We start from the raw sequence: 13560 nt of genomic DNA on the forward strand, positions 1-13560 counted from the left end.
TAGCGTTTTTATATCACTATGGGAATAAAATAAATTAGCGTCGTCAGCCAATAAAATCGAGTCTAAAACATTAGAAGCTTTATTCAGGTCGTTGATGTAAATTAAAAACAAAAGCGCTCCTTATATGGATCCTAATGGAACTCCACAAGTGATTATCTCAATGTCGGTTTTTCCACCATCATACGAAACGTACTGTTCTCTATTAGTCAGATTTGAAACCAAGCTATATTAGTTTTGAAACCAAGCTATATTAGTAGTTCCATAATTTTCTAATTTTTTTAATAGAATAGTATGATCGACAGTGTCGAAGGCTTAGCTAAGATCTATAAAAATACATAATGTAAACTTATTTTTATCAAACGCCTGAAAAATATCATTAGCGAGTTTAAGAATAGCATGATCAGTAGAATGAGCTTTGTTGAACCCAAATTGTTTGTTGTAAAGAATATTATCTGTTTCTAAAAAAGTGAATAACCTATTGTACATTATTCGTTCTAGTATTTTAGAGAAGGAAGGAAGAATGGAGATAGGTCTATAATCAGAAACATTAGAAGTATCTCCCGATTTAAAAACTGGAATAACTCTTGCAATTTTAAAATTTTCTGGAAATACTCCTTGCTTTAACGAAAGATTAAAAATATGCAATAATGGTATTGTTATATAAGGTATAGATTTAATTACAACGTTACTACTTATTTGATCTACCCCTAGTCCTTTATTGGGTTTTAAAAAATGAACTGCATTTAATAACTCATCTTCAGTTATTTTATCGTTTTTTATTGTTGTTTTGTTATTTAACTGGTCAGTTAAATATGACTCGACGCTAAATTTACCAGGTTTTATCTTTGAGGCTAAATTAAATCCTGTGCTCACAAAAACCTGATTAAATGTTTTAGCAATTAGTTCTTTAATGGCATTCCAGGTTTTCTTAGTATCGCCTTTAAATATTAGTAATTGGTAAGTATAATATATTCTCTTAGAACGATTTATAATTACGCCAAAACTAACTTTATATTTTTTATATTTCGATTCATTTTCAAATGTTCTTTTTTTAAGAAATTTTTCATACAAACGTTGTTTTTTTTAATGATTTTAATATTCCATTTTTTTTTAATGATTTTAATATTCCTCCACGGGTTCAAAAATGTTTTGGTTTTAACAGCTTTTGTTATTTCCGGAAATGCATTATTATAATGCTTTTGAAATGTTTGAAGAAAACTGTCAAATGCTTTGTTAGTGGTTTTTATTTTTATGATTTGGTTCCAGTTTTCAGAAAAAAGCGCTTGATTAAAAATATTAATAGAGACGTCATTAATTATTCGCTTAGTTATTAGCAAATAATGTACGACACTATTCCCATACTTTCTAATGCTCGTGTTTATAATCTACGACACTATTCCCATACATTCTAATGCTCGTGTTTATAATCTACGACACTATTCCCATACTTTCTAATGCTCGTGTTTATAACTTATATTAAAGATTAGCAAATAATCTACGACACTATTCCCATACTTTCTAATGCTCGCGTTTATAACTTATATTAAAGATTAGAAATAAGGGAGAAGTCAAAAAGTTATTTATTATGAAATATCTGGAATTTCATGACTTTTTTCTACTATTTTATGTGAATAATTGGTTATAAATCAACTATAAATTGTTTTATTGAAAGCTTAGATGATCTCACTCATTGAAAATCAAAAGTATTATTATAATTCTACAAATTTTATGAAAAAATGTCATTTTTTATTATAAACTGAAATAGCGAAAAAAAATCTAGGTATAGAACTTTTCATAACAATGTTGTTAAAAGTTTTATAAAGATTTTGTGAAACATCTTTTTTAATACTATCTAAAATGTTTTTTCGAACGACAGCATTGTTTTATATAATAAATATTAATAAAAATAAGCAAAAATGTAGAAATTTAAAAATTAACTTTTTTTGTACAATTTTTTAAAAACCCTTATTTAACCACATTGAGTACGCGAATGAACCAGAATGAATAAAAGTTTTTTAATTTTAATTTTTAATTTAGCTTTTTTCAATAATGATAATTGTAATTATTTTTAATAATGCAAATACTTTTAATTTTTTAGCCTCACTGTTTGCTATTAAAATGCTTTTTAATAAAAGTGTTTTAACTCAATTAATGAACTTTGTTTAGATTTTATTTTAGTTATATAATATCCAAAACTTTGATTGCTTGGAGGACTACCTAGATAATGTTCAAATTTTCTGAAACTACATCAGATATGTTTTTTTGATAATAGGAAAAGAGCTAAATTGGGAACAAACATTTTTGACAAAATTTTCGCAATTGTGAAGCAATGGATGTAACTAAAATTTGTTCCTAAGCAAATTTGCAAATGTTTAAAAGCCCATTCGTGCTGCTAACAACTGCTTTAATTCGTTTTTCACACCCAACAAAGTTACAAACATCATACTCTTTGTCATGGTTGAAATACTGCCACGCTGTAACCTTAATACCATTACAGATAAATATTTTTCAATCAAACCTAATTTCTTTTAAATTTCAGGTGATGCCTAGAGTTTATAAAAGAAAAAGTAAAACTCCACATGTTTCAGAAAACATTTTGAAAGTTGCTGTAGCCGAAGTGGAAAATGGGATAAGCCTTAGAGAAGCAGCTTTTTCAGCTGGCATTTCTAAGTCTGCACTTAATAAGTGTGTAAAAAAAAGTGTCAATACCCAGCTGCTAATCTTCAACCAAATTATTAACATTCTTTGATTTTCTCTGTTGCACAAGAAAAAACACTGAGCACTTATCTAAAGTCATGTTCTGATATGTCATATGGCCTTACACCTGTTTAGGTAAGAGCTTTAGCTTTTGAAATGTCTCAAGCAAATAAAATAAAATGTCACTTGCGTTGGATTGAGTAAAAAAAGCCTGGTCGAGATTGGTTAACAAGATTTTTAAATAGAAATCCAAAACTATCTGTTAGAAAACCAGAGGTAACTTCAATTGCTAGAGCACCGGCATTTAATCGGTATACTGTTGATATTTTCTTTAACAAATTACAAGAAGGTATATCAGAGTCTGAAGCAACATCATTTAAAATTTTGATGAGTTAGGTTTTACTACTGTGCAAAAAACTCCTCGTGTCATTGCATCAAAGAGAACAAAGCAAATTGGGCAAATAACACCTAGAGAAAGAGGTGAATTAGTAACAGCGTTTTGCATTGTCTCCGCAGCTGGTGTAGCAATACCCCCTGTTATTGTTTATCCAAAAAAATTATTTAGAAACCCACTAATGAGAGGAGCATCAGAAGGCATCAGAAATTGGATTAGCCAATCAATCTGGATGGATGAATACTGAAGTATTTATAGATGTTTTAGAGCATTTTATTAAGTTTACTCGCCCAACAGCTGAATCAAATTTAGGTTTTCTTTAAATTCTATAATTATAAAATACTATAAAATATATTTTGTAGGCTTTTTCTCGTAAGATTTTATGACGTGGACGTAAAAAGGGAAAGTATATGATAGCCACATCAACACCAGAGATTTTAAGAATAAGAGATGAAGTATAAAATAAAGAAAAAGGTAAAAAAAATTGTCCTTCTAAAATCTACTCGCCATATTTGATTTTTTTTATTTATCTATTTTAGATGCCCCAAAAAGTCCTCAATTAGTTACTTTAAAGCACCGCGGAGGAGCATTTGAAAGGAAGTTCCTGCCTCCCTCCTTGCAGATGTTATAAAACTTGCCCAGAGGTGGAGTTGAATCACGGATCTCTAACCACTGCACTACGTTTTAATAAATGTTTTGATAAATCTGATAAATGTAGAAATAATATTAACGAAACAAACTACTCGCCAGATTTAGTGATAAACTGGGGTAAAAACGTTGTTACAGCTTTTTCTACAAATATAATGACAAATTCTACAATTTGTTACTGTAAAAATTTGTAAACTAACCAGTGTACGTAGAAGAATCAGTACGAGCAGAGGAAATAAGTTTTTTAAGGTGCGTTTACTCCATAAAAAAATGTGTAAGTCTTGCATTTTAAACATCGGAAATGGAAACAAATAAAAATGTGGAAATAAAAAGTTAGCTGCAAAAGTATTAGAAAAACTTCTCAGCTAAAGTTAAAGAACCGATTGCTTCTCAAGTTATTTTAAAAGAAATTTGTTCTCTAGTGTTTAAAAAGAAATTTGTTCTAATAGTGTTTTAGCAATGTTACTAATTTTCCATTCCTTTTTTCTGCCAGACTAACACCTAATGGAGGAAACTCTATTTTCTTTAAATATGGTGTATAAACCGTATTTATATTCATATGGATAAATGTGGCAATGAAAAAGAAGTTGCTAAAGTTTCAATAAGTCTGAACATTTCAAAAGAGGTTCAGAACAATGTCATTCAATTTTTCAAAACTTCAAAACAAAAAATAACTTAATTTGTATTGAACTGAGTTAACTTTTTATTATTTTGATTTTCAACAGTTTAATTGTAAAAGTTCAGATTTGGTTGCTTGCAAAGATTTTTCTAAACATTATTTAAGGGTTTTTATTTTATTTTATTAGGTTATATTTATTTTATTTTAACAAAAGTTTACAAACACACGTATAAAAACATTTTACTGCATGCAGTGTTTTGTTGGCTCAAAAACGTGTTTCTTTTTGAAGTATAAGGTTGAGTTTTATAGTTAAAGTGGTGTTTGATTGTGGATTCTTTAATAGTTTAAGTCTAAAACCTTTATGAAGACTTTAAAAAAGTCTTAAACTTTTTTAAAGTCTTCATAAAAGTTCAAGTCTAGTACGATCTATTCTTTAGAGTGGCTATTAGCTGCATAAGAAAAAAAGTCCCCCAAAAGAAGTAATTTTCACGTTATAGTTAGTTCTTTGAGGAGTTTATTTGGTTATTTGACATATTTCAGTTAAATGAATTTTTGTTTTGAGAAGCTTTTTTTTTTTTTTTTAATGCCAGTCGAATACATCTTAAGGATTCACCCTATTTTAAAGAAATTCTAAAATCTAAATTTGCTAGGCAGAGACTAAAGCTTCTAAATTCTAAAATTTATTCAGAAGTTTAAGCTTCTGAACAAATGGGCTTAAGCTTCCTAAATTCGCTGGACCCCTTCGACCTATCTGCCAGTGTCTTGGCTAGTGAAGCCATGGCACTGGCAGAAAGGCCTATATTATTTTTTGTGTTTTTTCAATTTATGTTATTTTAAAATTTCAAAAAACTTGGTTGAGTCTTGTTTTGAACAAAAACTACATCACGACTATCAAACACATTTTAAAAACTTTGAGGATTACTACAGACCACCAGTTGAAGATTATGGAATAACTGTTTTGATAAATTTTTACCATGTAAATATTGCAAATGCTCCTGCGACTATATTTATGTTTTAAATTTACTTAATTATAGTTTTTTAATATTAATGTCAATAAAATATATTAAATTTATAATTAAGCAGTATCTCAATCATAAAATAAAATAATTAGTGTACGTGGCATGGGTTTGTATTTTACAAATGATACATTTATGAAAGCCATATCAAGTGCTATATCCAATATTATGACCGTCTCACTTTAGGTAAAAGCCTAAAATTGCTATATTTTTTAGATATAGCAATTTTAGGCTTTGATGATATATCGAAATCTACGATCTACACATCACAACAAATCCAACAATAAATGACAATGTCAAAGGTAAAATTATAAAACTAAGAAGTGGTCAATTTAATAAAACTAAGGTCGTCATTTTAATTAAATAAAGCGTTATAGTTTTCGAATTCATAAGATAAGTATATGTTATTACTTTCATTTTAAATCCAATCGTATTTAACGAAAAAAACCGTATAACCGTATAATACCGTATATATTTAACGAAAATAACCGTGTTTACACTTAATGTAATCATTATCTTTTTTTTGCGTGGCGAACATCGTGGTGAACAGTAAATATTTTTAGGAATTTTTTTAATTCGTTAAATAAAAATTGATATGTCTAAATCAGAAGAGTTAGTTTCGATTGCTATGATGAGAGAGCTACTAAATATTCAAAAAGAAACAATTTTGTCTTTTTTTCATGAAGCATTATCGAACATAAATGAGAGGTTTGATAACTTTCAATCTAGTTTTAAAGAAGTTCGGCGAGAACTCGACGAAATGAAATCTGGATTAAATTTTGTTGGCGATGTATTCAACGATAAAGCTAGAGCAGTTGAGGAAAAAATTAATAAAGTTCACGACGATTTATCAAATGTACGAAAAATGCAGGGTAAAATATCTTCTGACAATATTGAGTTAAAATTAAAAAGCATTGATATTGAAGACCGTAACAGAAGAAACAATTTAAGAATTGACGGGGTCGTTGAAAATAACGAAGAAAAGAATTGGGAAATCACAAAAAAAAAGGTAAAGCAACTATTTAAAAATAATCTTGGTATTGAAAAAGATATTATAATTGATCGGGCTCATCGAGTGGGAGAAGCTAATGATAAACGAGAGCGAACAATTGTCTTGAAGCTCCGGGATTACGAGGACAAAAAAACAATTTTGGAAAGAGCAACAAAATTAAAAGGAACTAATATCTTTCTAAACGAAGACTTTAGTTTTACCACGCGAAAAATTCGAAAGGAACTTTTTGATCAGGCGAAGATACATCGTCAAAATGGCTATTTTGCAAAAGTTGTTTACATCAAACTTATTGTTCACGAATTTTGAGAAAACACCCGCAACACAGATGTTATTCCGACATGCGTAAACGAGTAAGCGTTTTGAGTATTTTAGTTTTTAATTATATTAAATAATTTTAAATTATACATTTTCAAAAAATGGCAGCGCTTTTTCCACAGAAATTAGATTTTCACAACTTAAATTTAGACTTTTTTGAGGACAACTTTATAAATAACCTATCAGAAGAAAATATAAATATTTTTCAAGAAACTCAAATGAACTTAATTAACACACCGTATATTGATCCTTTTGAATTTAAAGTAATAGCAGATGATGGCTCATTTTCTGTATTACACATAAACATTAGAAGCATGCAGCAAAATTTTGATAAACTTAAAGAATTTTTAAATACTTTAAACTACACGTTCGACATCATATCTATTTCAGAGACTTGGCATGATACAGAAAGTTCTCTTGAATTAAATTCTGATTATATATTACCATTTTATAAACTAATAAGTCAATCAAGAGGAAATGGGAAAAAAGGAGGAGGATTAGGAATTTATGTCTTAGAAAAGTATGCTTTCAAGATAAAAAATATACTATGCTTTTCAAATGATAATTATGAAAGCCTTTTCATTAAAATTATTAATAAAAAATATCGAAACATTTTAGTTGGATGTGTTTATCGTCCACCGAGTGGAAAAATAAAAAATTTCGAAACTTTTATCAAAAATACGATTATGAAAATAAATAAAGAAAATAAGACATTATATATAACTGGTGACATAAATCTTGATGCTCTTTCTAACACAAATTTCCAAAAATAAAATCTTTTTTTGATATGCTTTTTAAATTTAATGTCTTGTCAACTATTAATAAACCAACGCGAGTAACAAAAACCTCTGCAACAGCAATAGACAATATTTTTATCAATAATTATTTAGAAACGACATTTGAAACCGGTATATTTTTGACAGATATTAGCGATCATTTCCCGATATTCGTAAAAATAAAAAACTTTAAATCTATGTCTGATTGTCATTCAAAAATTATACATTTAAAAAAACGAAATTTAAAACTGAGTAACACTAATAAATTAACAAGTAGACTAAAACAAGAAACATGGAACAACGTATATAAATGTAAAGATACTAATGAAGCTTACAACGCCTTTTTAAGTACATTTTTGGAGTACTTTAATGAAACCTGTCCAAAAGAGATAATAACAACTAAGTCAAAAGCAATTGCTAATCCGTTGATGGATAAATCGTTATTAAAGTGCTCAAAAAAAAAGCAAAAACTTTACAATAAATTTTTGAAAAATAGAAACAATGATAACGAAAAAAATTACAAAAATTATAAATTTTTTTACCAAGATCTCATTAAAAATGCAAAAATATTACAGTAATCAAATTAACAAATGCAAATTTGATAGCAAAAAAACATGGTCCATCATTAATCTCATAATGGGAAGAGAAAAACTAAATTCCCCTTCTCTTCCTAAACGAATTGTTATTGAAAATGACGATATATTTTGTCAAAAACTAATTTCAGAAGAATTCAATAAATATTTTACAAATATTGGTCCAAATCTTGTAAATAAAATTGTACCAACATCTGTATCATTTAAAACCTTAATCTTAAAACCACGAATAACGTTACCATGCTTGATTATGAATTAGGCTATGAAGAATTAGAGGCAGCCTTTGCCTCCTTAAAAAAAAAAAGGCTCCAGGATTTGATGAGGTATCTAGTGATATAGTTATTGCAAACAAACACAGTCTTAATAGACCCCTGATTCATATACTTAAGCTCTCATTAAATTCTGGGATATTTCCGGATGTACTTAAATTGGCAAAAGTAATTTTATTACACAAATGTAATGATCATTCAGACATTACAAACTACAGGCCTATATCAATACTTTCTGTATTTTCAAAACTCTTCGAACGTGTAGTTTATAATAGAATCTATGATTACTTCATTAAAAAAATTTTTTTTTTTCCAAATCAGTTTGGGATTGAAATAGTAAATCAAATAACTAATGGTTTTGAAAATAATAAATTTACTTTAGGAGTGTTTCTTGATTTATCAAAAGCATTCGATACAGTGGACCATTGCATTCTCTTAGATAAATTAAGGCATTACGGAACAATAAATAAAACTTATTATTGGATTAAAAGCTATCTTACAAACAGAAAACAATATGTAAATAATGTCCAATCTGGAATATTAAATGTGGAGTCCTGCAAGGATCGATTCTTGGTCCACTTCTTTTTCTAATATATATAAATGACTTTTGTTATGCATCTTTAAAAATGAACTCGGTCATGTTTGCAGATGACACAAACTTATTTCTCACCAACAATGATATCAAGAAATTATATGCAGACATGAATATTGAACTGTGTAAAGTAAACAACTGGTTTAAGGCAAACAAACTCTCACTTAACGCTGAGAAAACAAAGTATATACTATTTCACAAAAAAACACAAGAAAAAAATCTTCCTCTTAAGTTGTCTAACCTATCTCTAAATGATAAACTAGTAAATAAGCAATCCAATATAAGATTTTTAGGAATCATTGTTGATGAGAAATTATCCTGGCTTCCACATATAATATATATCCAGTCAAAAATCACCAAAATAATAGGTTTGATGTATCGAGTTCGCTCCTACGTCAATAAAAATAGACTTAAATTAATCTACTTTGGGCTAATTCATAGCTTCATCAGCTATGCAAACATTTCATGGGCAAGTACTCAAGCGGCAAAGATTAAAAAAATTTATAGTCTACAAAAACATGCCTGCAGAATCATTTACTCAAAAAATAGGCGTGAACACGCTAAGCCCTTAATGAAAGATATGAAAATGATGAATGTGTTTGAAATAAATATTTACCAGGATTTAATTTTCATGTATCGTTATAATCACAATATCTCTCCTATAAGCTTTAATAACAAGTTTAAAATAAATAAAAATGATAGCTATAATCTTAGAGCGAATATGTCCAACACATATAAACTGCCTCGGATAATAAACAAATATTCAGAGTACAGCATTCTATATCTTGGTCCAAAAGTATGGAATACTTTTCAAAAAGGATTCAAAGGTACGGTAAATTCCTTAAGTTCATTCAAGTTTTTAACAAAAAAAGAAATTTTTAAAATATAAGAAACGTTTTTGGTTAATGATACTTTGAATAATTTCTCATAAATCTGTTTTTGTTTTATTTCTACTTTTGTTGGTTGCTTATCGATTTTATTAGCGAATTACGCGTTTTATTACGATATTTTATTGAAATTTTATTACGCATATTGTAACATATTACGATATTTTTTTGAAATCTTGTTATAGGGGCTCTATGAAAAGATTGCGATAACGTACTGTCATCCTCATCTTCTTTGAGCCCCTATCTGTTTTACTTATTTTATTTATTGAAATTTTATATTACGAAGTTGTAAAATCTTATATTATATTAAAACAGAAAAAGAAAAAAAAAAAAAAAATTATAGTGTGAACACGAAATTAAATTACCCCAAGAAATTAGGCCAAAAGGCTTTAAATTGATTGTGCACTTGCATTTATTGAGGAAAACTTACTGAAATCTCTCAAAACGTAAAAAATAAGATGTTTTACTAGATAAATACAAAATATAGCAATAAGACATTTTATTTCCAAAATAAATGCAAGTGTTCATATCAAGTCGATTTTTTAATTTCGGCAACACTCTATACGTGTTAATTGTTTCTGTAAAAAATGATGTGGTTTCTTTTTGTTGGTCAAGATTTTCTCCTTATTAAAAGAACTTCAACTTTGCTTATTTTAATTTAATATATATTTCATATTAATAGAAAAAATAAAGATTTTTTTCTTAAAAAAAAACGACGCCCGATCGTTTTTGTGCCTGATGCAGTATTGTTTAATTTTATTTGTTCACAATATATGAACAATATACTAGTTATGTTTCAACTTGAAAAAACTGGATCAAACCTATAAAAAAGACTTTTTTTTAAATATTGATACTTATTAAAATATTGCAATACCAAACGCTACCGATATCGAAGGAGTGTTTGATTGAAAAACAACAGTTTAAATAGTAATATATAGATTCTTGGTAACAACTATTTCAAATATTATTTTAAATATTATTATTGAACAGTTTGAGAATAAAAATAAAAAATCAATATTGATGGACCATTTTGAAGTTGGTACATGGAACACTTGTGAATATTATTTATAAGATATATCGTTTATAAGAATTTTAATAAATTTTCAAATTTATTTTCAAGATATCCAGTAAGTGTATATCGAAGAAGCAATTCAGGTAAAGGTGTTACTTGTACTTTGATTTCTATCAAGGTCGTTGTTTGTAAACGAATCTCTAAAGAAAAGTTGTATTAAAAATCATGAGCAAAAAAAAAATAATAAAAAAAATCATGAGCAAAGAAATTGAAATACAACTGTATAGACAGCACAATGTATTGGATCGGGAACTAAGTTATTGCGGATTTAACTCATAGATGGCTTATAGAAGGAAAAAAGGCATCGCAAGCTCAAAAAAAGCTATGTGCTGTTTATGGTGACGAAGCTTTAAAAGAGCGGCAGTGTCAAAATTGGTTTGCCAAATTTCGTTCTAGTTCTAGATTTTTCATTCAAAGATGAAAAACGCTCTGGTCGTCCAGTTGAAGTTGATGACGACCAAATCAAAGCAATAATCGATTCGGATCGTTACAGTAGAACACGTGAGATTGCAGAGAAGTTTTATGTATCACATACAAGCATTGAAAATTGCTTAAAACAACTTTGCTATGTACGAAAACTCGATATGTGGGTTTTTCATAAACTGAAAGAAAATCATTTAACTCAACGCATTAACATCTGCGATTTGTTAAAGAAACGTAATGAAAATGATCCATTTTTAAAACGATTGATAACTGGTGATGAAAAATGGGTTGTTTACAACAATGTTAATCGAAAAAAATTGTGGAACAAGCCAAGTGAACCAGCTCAAACAACATCAAAAGCTGATATTCATCAAAAGAAAGTTATGTTATCAGTTTGGTGGGATTACAAAGGAATTGTCTGCTTTGAACTTTTACCACCCAACCGAACGATCAATTCAGATGTCTACATTAAACAACTAACAAAATTGAACAATGCAGTTGAAGAAAAGCGGCCGAAATTAACAAACCGAAAAGGTTTTGTATTCAATAATGACAATGCAAGGCCACACACATCTTTGGTCACTCGGCAAAAATTATTGGAGCTTGGTTTGGATGTTTTGCTACATCCACCATATATTCCTGACCTTGCCCATCCGATTATTTTTATTTCGATCTTTACAAAACTCCTTAAATGGTAAAAGTTTCAATAATGACGATGATGTCAAATTGTACCTCGTTCAGTTTTTTGCTGTTAATAACCAGAAGATTTATGAACGTGGAATTTTGATGCTGCCTGAAAAATGGCAAAAGGTCATTGCTCAAAATGGGCAATACATTACAGAAAAAAGTTGTTTCGTTCCATGAAAAAATTATCTATTATTTTCTAAAAAAAATCCGCAATTACTTAGTTGCCAACCCAATAATAGTGGCATAATTAGTGGCCAAAATAATAGAAGCATAATTAGTGGCCAAAATAATAGTAGCATAATTAGTGGTAGATATTCATTTGGATAAAATATAGTAGATAATATGGTAGGATAAAATATAGTAGATAATATGGTAGGATAAAATATAGTAGGTAATATGGTAGGATAAAATATAGTAGATAATATGGTAGGATAAAATATAGTAGATAATATGGTAGGATAAAATATAGTAGATAGTATGGTAGGATAAAATATAGTAGATAATATGGTAGGATAAAATATAGTAGATAATATGGTAGGATAAAATATAGTAGATAATATGGTAGGATAAAATATAGTAGATAATATGGTAGGATAAAATATAGTAGATAATATGGTAGGATAAAATATAGTAGATAATATGGTAGGATAAAATATAGTAGATAATATGGTAGGATAAAATATAGTAGATAATATGGTAGGATAAAATATAGTAGATAATATGGTATATAAAAAAAATTAATAGCAGCATAATAGTTATTAATAGCTAACTTTCAAAAATATAGTAAAAAACTTTATATATTGGATAAAACTAGATTATTATTGAACTGCTCGAGAATAAAAATAAAAAATTAATATTGAAGGACCATTTTGATGTAGGTACATGGAACACTTGTGAATCGTAACTACATATGCAACACTTTAAAGCAGCAAACAGAGAATTCTTCGAACAAGTTTCACGAAAACTAGCATTTTTTTAACGTTTATAAGAATTTTGATAAATTTTTAAATTTATTTTCAAGGTATCCAGTAAGTGTATATCGAGGAAGCAATTCAGGTGAAGTTGTTACTGGGAGTTCGATTTCTATCAAGGTCGTCGTTTGTAAACGAATCTCTAAAGAAAAGTTATATTAAAAATCATGAGCAAAAAATAATTAAAAAAATCATGAGCAAAAAAACAGCTCAATGTAATAGTAGCATAATTCGTGGCCAAAATAATAGAAGCATAACTAGTGGTAGATATTTAATTGGATAAAATATAGTAGATATGGTAGATAAAAATAATAATAGCAGCATAATAGGTGGTAAATATTAGTAGCATAATAAGTGGTAAATAATAGTAGCATAAATAATAATAATAGTCAAAAATAATAGTGGTATAATTAGTGGTCAACACTATGCGAGAACTCCAACGCCGATTGATGAGACTTTTTTGAAAAAAATTGTTAGTGAAACCACCTTATTTTATTTAGAATAACTTGTAATTTGTTATTTACAAGAATTGTTAATTGTAATTTGTCATTTACAAGAATTTATTACAAAGTAAAATAACAGAAAGCAT

This window comes from Hydra vulgaris, chromosome 07, assembly GCF_038396675.1.
Source record: "Hydra vulgaris chromosome 07, alternate assembly HydraT2T_AEP".
In the NCBI taxonomy this organism is placed as follows: domain Eukaryota; kingdom Metazoa; phylum Cnidaria; class Hydrozoa; order Anthoathecata; family Hydridae; genus Hydra; species Hydra vulgaris.